This window comes from Tamandua tetradactyla, chromosome 13 (assembly GCF_023851605.1).
Source record: "Tamandua tetradactyla isolate mTamTet1 chromosome 13, mTamTet1.pri, whole genome shotgun sequence".
NCBI lineage: Eukaryota > Metazoa > Chordata > Mammalia > Pilosa > Myrmecophagidae > Tamandua > Tamandua tetradactyla.
In genome coordinates, this window is record NC_135339.1 from 44,374,985 (window position 1) to 44,383,878 (window position 8,894).

General features: G+C 37.8%; 1 pseudogene; it reads right to left on the reverse strand.

Annotated features, from left to right (window-relative positions):
• Window positions 1–5,640: 5,640 nt before the first annotated feature.
• On the reverse strand, window positions 5,641–7,010 carry LOC143653380 (protein O-glucosyltransferase 3-like; annotated as a pseudogene).
• Between the last annotated feature and the right edge of the window lie 1,884 nt (window positions 7,011–8,894).

Here is an 8,894-nt window from a genome sequence, read left to right on the forward strand (position 1 = left end):
AAACAAAGTGAGGAACCCCCACAGGAACAGAGGCTGAAAGCAACAGAACCCAGGAGCAAAGGACCAGCAGGTGCCAGCCGTGTGACTGATTACCCAGCTTGACAGAGGTGTTCCTGGTCCATCGGCCTTCCTTCAATTAAGGTATCTTTACCTGGATGCCTTAGTTTGGGCATTTTCATGGCCTTAGAACTGCAACCTTGCAACTTAAGAAATTCCCCCTTTTAAAAGCCATTCTGTTTCTGGTATATTGCCTTCCAACAGCTTACAAACTAAAACATCCATGTTGTAGCATGCATCAGAACTTCATTCCTTTTTATGGTGAAATAATATCACACACATGCATGTGCCATGTGTGTATATCACATTTTGTTTTTTAATTCATCTGTTGATGGGCATTTGGGTTGTTTCTACTTTTTGGCTACTGTGAATAATGCTGCTATGAATATTGGTGCACAAATACCTGTTTGACTCCTTGCTTTCAATTCTTTGGAATATATATCTCTAGGTGTCTAAGAACATAATGCAATGAGTAAAGTTATTTCATAAATTTTGATAGATCCATACAATGAAAAACCTTATAGCAAAAAAAAAAAAGACATAGTGAAATATTTAAGGACATGAAAAGATTCATGTTCTAAGAAGTAGAAAACATATATGTATTTAAGTACAATATGGTTTTTTTTTATAAATAACAATTTATGTATTAGGCATCAACATATAACATTATTTATGTTTGGTTTGTAGAATAATGAGTGACTTTTTTTCTTTCTGTTCATCTTTATTTCCAATGTTCACAATAAACATGTCATTATGGCTAACAAGTTTTTTGTTTGTTTTTGTTTATTTTGAAGATAACTTAAGCCAAATCAGGATTCAAACATAAACACCTCTGCTACAGTCAATGATTAATCATACAACACTCTAAGCAGCAGGCAAAAGTTTGTCTTTCATTAATTCTAGCACCAAAGAAATGAATATGTTAACTTTCTAAGCTTAGAAAATTACTTGCCTGAAGGGTGAACAATTTGGGGATTCGGGGTTTTGATTTTATTGCTGCCAGCTTTGTTTTGTTTTGTTTGAGCCATAAATGACTGACAAAACCATTAATTTCTTAGGCACAGTAATAATCACCAGGTCTGGCACAAATAGGCTTTTATTTTCATTCATTCTGTATCCTCACCAGCAGTCTTTGTGATAAACCTTTGTTGCAAAAAGATTTCAAAAAGTAAAGACGATTAGTTCTTTCTTCTCATATATCAACTCACTCATTTTTCTTCCCTTCCTTCAGAAGCTTATGGGTTCTTTAATGATCTTATCATCTCTAGGTAATATTTTTTATCTAGTCCTCTGTAATTGATTGAGGGAACTCAAAAACATAGGAGATAAAAATGGGTTATCAATTCCAAAATATACAGTCATAGAATAATGGAATTTTAAGGGACCTTAAGAATTATCTCAACAACCACCTTATTTTATGGATGAGAAATTGAGGACCAGAGAGAAATGATTTTTTTTAAAAGTAGTTCTGAAAATTCCCAACTAATTTTCAGAAGGCCCTGTCATATAAGTAGTTTTCCTAACTTCAGCTGATGTAGAGCCAAAGAATTGTCAGGGAGATGAATTGTCTGCTGAAGGCCAAATAAGCTTCCCTTAAAATGCACTTAGAAAGCTATTCCCGAGGAGTTCTGCCAGAACTATGTTTTTAAGTGTAGTCCTAAATAATTACATTCTGAACATAAATGAGTTCTCTAACTCTGTTCTTCATTGTTTCCTTTGGGAAAAGATTACCAAAACGCAACACAGATAGACACAGAGAGATAAACAATTCTATTAGGAAACCCTAAAGAGTAATCCCTCCAGATTCTGGCTTCTCTCCGGGAAAATAGGATGAATTGATATATTTAAAAACTCATCAATATTTACACATTGGATTCCCATATTTTGACTATTTTAAAAGGCCATGATTTTTTTCCACTGTAAGGTAGCCTAACAGTGACCCATTTAATGAGTAACGTTAAATTAGTGGCATTTACAAAGAATATGTGTAATTGTATTAACCCATGTTAAATTAAACTGATAGAGAGCTCCACTGTAAAAATCATGTTTATAAGTGGTCTTTTGCATTTAACAGCAACAAAGAATCTTACAGTAAAATAGCTGATTTTACCATTAAGGCTCATAACATTATAAAACTGTATATAGAAATTAATTCCCTAATTCATGACATATCCATTTCTAAGCATGTATTTAATGTCTAAAATGTTTGTCTTACCCTCCAAGTTCTAAAGTCTATCAACAGTAACACTCCGTTTAGCCTCAATTCTTTGCTACTGTTATTCCTTAAACATGCTACAACTGAGTTTTAGAGGACTAATTAGAAAGTCATTGGTATGTTAGTCAATGAAATGGAATGCAGCAAAAAGGAAAGAGATGGCCCTTCTAGGTTCATTCATGAGACATTGGGACTGTTAAGGAGAATTTTCAGAAAAAGGTAAAGGTGTGGCCGTCATACAGATCTAAAATGAACACATGGCAATGATTTTATTTAACTCATCATTAAATGAAAGAACCAGGCAGATTAGATTATCTCCACAGAGCTGTGACTCCACTCTTTACAGATCCAAAATCAAGGTGGCTATAGGGCCACTCTTCCTCTGAAGCCTGTAGGGAAGAATTTGTTCCATACCTTTCTCCAGGCTTATTTGCAGTGGCTTGTGAACCATGCATGGCATAGAAAGACAAATGAGACCCAAGTTTGCAGGCTACGGCATTTTATTCAGGACACAAAGGAAGCTAGATCACTTTCAAGAAGGGAAATAGCTTCAGGCTTCTAGGGATGGCAAATGATTTTTATAGACATATAAAGGAAGTTAGTTTGGCTCATATTGATTGGATGAGGGTTTGCACTTATCGGCAGGTTTAGGACCGGTGGGCTTTACTTTGTATTGGGTCAAACCTAATGAACTAGGGGCTTGATTGGCCTTCTGGTTCACCTGCCTTGGTAGGGATTCAAATTTCCATCAAGAGGAAACTCAAGGTGGCATTCAAAGAGGACATAGGGCATGGATTTTTGGTTCTGAGGTGTTCCCAGGGCCTTCTCTATATGATTTTATCAGTGGTACTCTGCCTCAGTTGTCACATGGTGTTCTCTTATCTGTCCCTCTGTGTGCAATTGTCTGCTTCTTATAAGGACACCCATCATATTGGATTAAGGCCCACCCTACTCCAGTGTGGCCTCATTTTAATAAATAGCAACTTCAAAGACCCTGTTTCCAAATAAGTTCACATTAGGACTCGAACATGTCTTTTTGGGGGACACACTTTAATCCATAATGACAGGAAATAGTCAGAAAACTGTCTCCTAAATAAGGCAAAAGAAACAAGGTTCCAAGAAGACCTTGGACAACAGCAGGGATGCAAACTTTATTAGCCTCTACCTAAGGTCCTGGTCAAATGAGATGGTCAGCGTGTTTGAAGTCTGGGTACTGGGGTAAAGAAGACTGATGATCCATGGGAAGGTTTGCAAACTCAGATGACTAGAAGGGCCAGGAAGAAAACAGCAAAACGTTAAACAGTTCAAGTAAAGACTGACGAACAGTAGAGCAAATGCCCTTACTAAACAGAGGGGCAGCTGAAATTCCACTTCAGCCAATTCCTGTTGCCAAACAGGAATGTAGCCCCAGTGTGGCTGATGAGTGATTAATTAGCGAGCATAGATAATTCATTAACACTAAACATAGTGAAAAAAGGTTACTCAACTTGTGGGTGGTATGTTCTAGCAAATCATTCACCTCAAGTCCGTGTATGAGTTCAGACTGAATTGCACTATTCACCATATATATTTTCTTTAACATTTTTTTCCGAAGGCAGAATATCCTCCCTCGCTTTAGAGTCCTAGAGATCCCCAAGAAATGGCTCCAAAGCCATTCGGAGAGGAAACAGACAATGTAGATTTAGTTCTAATCATGCAAGTATTCTTTTTTTTTTGAGTGCAGCTGCTTGCCTTTTATTTTATACTTTGTACTTGTGGTTTGAACAATCAACAGGTATTTGAGTCTGCCTTGGATTCTTGGCTTTGATTATACTTCTCTCAAATTTTGCTTTGCTTTTGACTAGTTAAAAACAAAAACAAAAACCTGTGTTTTTATTGACTGTCAAAAAAGAATATATATGACCATTTTTAAAATGGTTAAATTATTTCCCAGAGTAAGTAAATATATATATATATATATAGTATGCTATATGGCAGGGTCACATTTCATTCTTTTTCCATGTGAGTATCCTGTTATTGCAGCACCATTTGTGGAATTTTTTTGTTTCTTTGTTTTTGTGGGTTCCTTTGTTTGTTTGTTTGAGACGTGTATGGGCCAAAAATAAGTAAATATCTTAATTTGGGGAGTAAATATTTTAAAATTGGGACTGTGGAAAATAAGTCTTGATTTTGGAGCATATTTTTAAGTGAGCAAAATCTGGGACTTGCAGTATTATTACAATAGGCGTATAATGAATTTCAAGACTATAGAGTTCTAAGTCTTGACCCTTTCCTAAATGGCAAAGAGAATGCCCTACATCTTTACTTAGCAATAGAAATCTCTGAAATAGAAGTGGGATGGAGTGAGGAATGGGTGCTGTCAGTTTACTGGTGAATTCTGAGATGCAAGGCTTCTTTCAAGTTATCTCTGTGGTTTTCAGTAGCATGAAGAATCCCTTAAAAATTAAAAAAAATCAAAGATCCCCACATGACTACAACTATCTTTACCTATTCATTACATAGATAATGAATGATACTCATAGAAGGCTCTTATCTACTTGAATAACTATTCTGCCCTTAATGAGTGAACGACCCTGACAGATGGGCAATTGGTAGCTTGAAGCACAATTTGTCCCTTATTTTTGTCCATGGCCTTGGTGATGTTAGTTTAAAAAGATATGAGGAGTGCTTTAAAAAGTATTCCTTTCATATAAAAAGTAAGACACAAAAGGATAAATGTTGAGTGATGTCACTTCTAAGAATTCTCTGGATACAGCAAATTCTCAGAGACAGAAAGTAGATTAGAGTTTACCAGGGCGTGGGGCTAGAGTGTATGTTTGGTGTATATAGAGGTAAATTATTAAAATAAAAAATATATATATCCCCTTCACGTTCTCCATGCTACTTTTAAGAATCATTCTTATCTTCCTTAATAGTTCTTATGGGCTGCTATTACAAATGCAGAAAGCAGTTTGTAAGAGATTAAATGATGCAGCAAGGGCGGGAAAATGCACAAACATTTTGTCTTCATAGTTGGAAGGGAAAGAGAGAAAATGAGTGAGGGATAAAAATAAACCAATAAATATGTTATAAATTAGTTTCACAGAGTGATTTATATTTTGGCAAGCTTCTCTCTCTTCTATGATCCCCAGTGATTTCTTTTTAGAAAAACAATGACACTGAAAATAGCAGTTCTTATTTAAAAGAAATTAATATCCAAAGATATTTGGTAATACTTGCTCTAATATTGCTATATCCAGGTTATATAAAGTCATCAAGAGAACTGGTCCACAGGGTAATGTCTTCTGTGCTGTTCTTCACAGCTTATATTCCATCTTCTTTCATTAAAGATGTCGCTGGCATATACAGGAGTGTGAATCAGGGTGGACTTAAAACTCTTCTCTTAACAGATTTTTTCCTATGACACTGGTAGAAACAAGTTCCATTCTATCAGGTATTTCAGGTTTGCTGGGCTGGCGCTCGTCATATTTCTGCAGCACTCTGTCATTGTAGCAGTAAAGCCTGTGCAGCTGTAGCAGATGCCTAGCAGCCAACTGTCCTCCTTTTGCAATCTTCTTGGTTTCCTCATCATTTTCCTTGGCCCACTTAATTTTCTCTAGTAAATTACTAAGATTTCTTTTCATTGGAACATAAATGTTTCCAAGGCTTTAGCACCATGTAGGAATGTTCATAATATGGTGAGTCCTGCTTCAGAACCAGGCTGTCACCCAGCACGAGGTATGGGCGTCAATAGGCAGCCACGGTCCCATCCACATTCGCTTGTTACTTGGACTGTATTTCCCTGAATAGAGAGAAGATCACTAGTAACACCCCTCATTGCTTGCGTGGAGTGGGTGATGTTGTACGTGGGAAGGATAATATCTCCTGAATCCAGAGAGCCACACCATGAAATGATGGGTATAGGGCTAGGAGTTGCATTGACTTTTTGATGTTCCAAGAGCCAATTTCCAACATTTATATAAAATTCTAAATCTGGGAGAAGGACCTTTCTTGACAGTGACAGCAAAATCTCATCAGAGAACATTTTGAAGTCTGTGTATTTCCCTAAAGATCACCGGGAGATGTGGTTATTGAGGATCGTATAATGAACAATGACACCTCTGTCATCCCCAAACCTTTTGGGGACTTTGCTTAGCATCTGCTGCAGATTGATGCTGGGGAAGGAAGCAAAATCTTTTGCAATCTGTGGTTCCTTGGTTGGACAAGAAAGAGTTTTCTGTCAGGTCTGAGGATCCTCTTCTGGACAATACAGTACTCATGGTACACGGGTCCTGAGAGGAGACTGCTGCACAGAAAGAGAACTCCAGAGATCGTCAGAAGGTCCTCTTCAAGTATTCAGCAGAGTACTGACCAGTGCGTATGTGGGAGGAAACTTTCAAAATATAGGGAGGCTGTACTACATGCTCTACACCATAAAAGACTTCTGTCTTCAGTCCTTCAATGACAGTTTCATACATCCTCTATCTTATCAAAAATGTTCCATTATTCCTGTCCAAAGGTGTAGGGATGTGAATCCGGACAACCTTTTAAGGTGAAAGAGATTTGATTACTACCCTGAATAGTTTGACCGGGGGAGGAGGTGGGGGGGGCGAGCGAGTGAGGTTTTGGCCCTCCGAGCTGACCGCCTATAAGTAGAAACCGCGACGGGAAGAGCCTGCATCCCGGGTCCCAATACCAGGCTCCGTGGCCCCGCGGCCAAAGGCAGGGCAAGCAGCAGGGCTGAAGGCAGGCGGCCCATGCAAGTATTCTAATGGTTTATTTTTAAACGTTAGTTTAAAATGTAATAGTTTAACTAAAATGTGACCCAGAATGTACTACTTAGGAATGCACAATCAAGTAACATGGAGAACTGAAATGATGAACCAGACAAGGAGTCTGCGGGCTGTGGTCCATGAACCAAGTCCACCCCACACTGCCAGTTTTGTAAATAAAGTTTTGTTGGAACACAGGAACACTCATTTGTTCACATTTTGTCTTTGGAGGTTTTTTGCTACAACAGCAGAGTTAGATGCAACAGAGATCATATGGCTCAGAAAGCTGAAATATGATTTCTCATAACCTTTTGTCAAAACCAACCACGGCTATGGTCACAGATAAGTATTCTTTTTGCTTGTACTACTCTTTTTTAAAAAAACTTTTTAATTGTATAGTATAACATGTATACAAAGCAAAGAAATAAAAAAGCAATAGTTTTCAAAGCACACATCAAAAAGTGGGTACAGGATACATCCCAGAGTTTGTCATCGGCTACCATACAACCCTCTCACATTTTTCCTTCTAGCTGCTCCACAATATAGGGGGCTAGAGGGCTTAAATACTTTTTTATCATCACAATCGACTTATTTTTTTGTGAAAAATAACATATAAACAAAAAAAGCCATAAATTTTAAAGCACAGCACCACCTTTAATTGTAGAACATAAGACTTTTACATAGGTTACAATTTCACAATTTTAGGTTTTTACTTCTAGTTGCTCTAAAATATTGGAGACTAAAAGAGATATCAATTTAATGATTCAGCATTCATATTCATTTGTTAAATCCTATCTTCTCTGTATAATTCCATCAACACCTTTGATCTTTTCATACCTCTCTAAAAAAAATTCTAAAATTTTGCTATTGGAAAGGTCTGTCACTATTATGGGGTAGGGAGATGAAACTATCTGATGTTCTGGAGAGGCTGGACTAGGTTTCTGGACTTATCTGGACTTGGGACCCATTTGGTGGTTGTAGGTTTCTGGAAAGTTACTCTAGTGCATGGAACCCTTGTGGAATCTTATATATTGCCCTAGGTGTTCTTTAGGATTGGCTGGACTGGTCCTGGTTGGGGGGTGGCAGGTTATGACAGGTAGCAAGGTCTATCTGAAGCTTGTATAAGAGCAACCTCCAGAGTAACCTCTTGACTCTATTTGAACTCTCTCTGCCACTGATACCTTATTAATTACACTTCTTTTCTCCCTTTTGGTCAGGATGTAATTGTTAATCCCAGGTGCCAGGTCTGGATTCATCCCTGGGAGTCCTCTCCCACATCACTAGGAAGACTTTCACTCCTGGATGCCATGTCCCACATGGGGGTAGGCAATGATTTCACTTGCAGATTTAGGCTTAGAGAGACTTGAGGCCACATCTGAGCAACCACAGAGGTCCCCCAGAAGTAACTCTTAGGCATGTCTGTAGGTAGTCTAAGCTTCTCCACTACCTACATAACCTTCACAAGAGTAAGCTTCATGATCGAGGGTATGGCCTATTGATTTGGGTATCCCTAAGGTTTGACACAGTTTCAGGGGAATCCCTGACAGTAAGTTTTAATAGTTCCATAGTCTTTCTCCCCTCCTTCAGGGGACTTTGTCAATACTTTGATTTTCTGCTTAATATACTCTAGGATGTTTCCAGATATTACAATAATCCATACAGGCTTAAAAGACCTCTTTCTTATTCTGTGCTTCCTGTGTTTCCGTTGTTCGAAAGAGCTACACAGATATATTGAATTGGATTATGCACTACAGAAAATTTCATTTCCAGATCAAATAAACCTTTCTTCCACTGATCTCAAAGAGTATGTGTGGTTCTAAAATATAGACACTGTCTTCCTAACCCCTGTGTTCTGAATTACTTTAACCCAA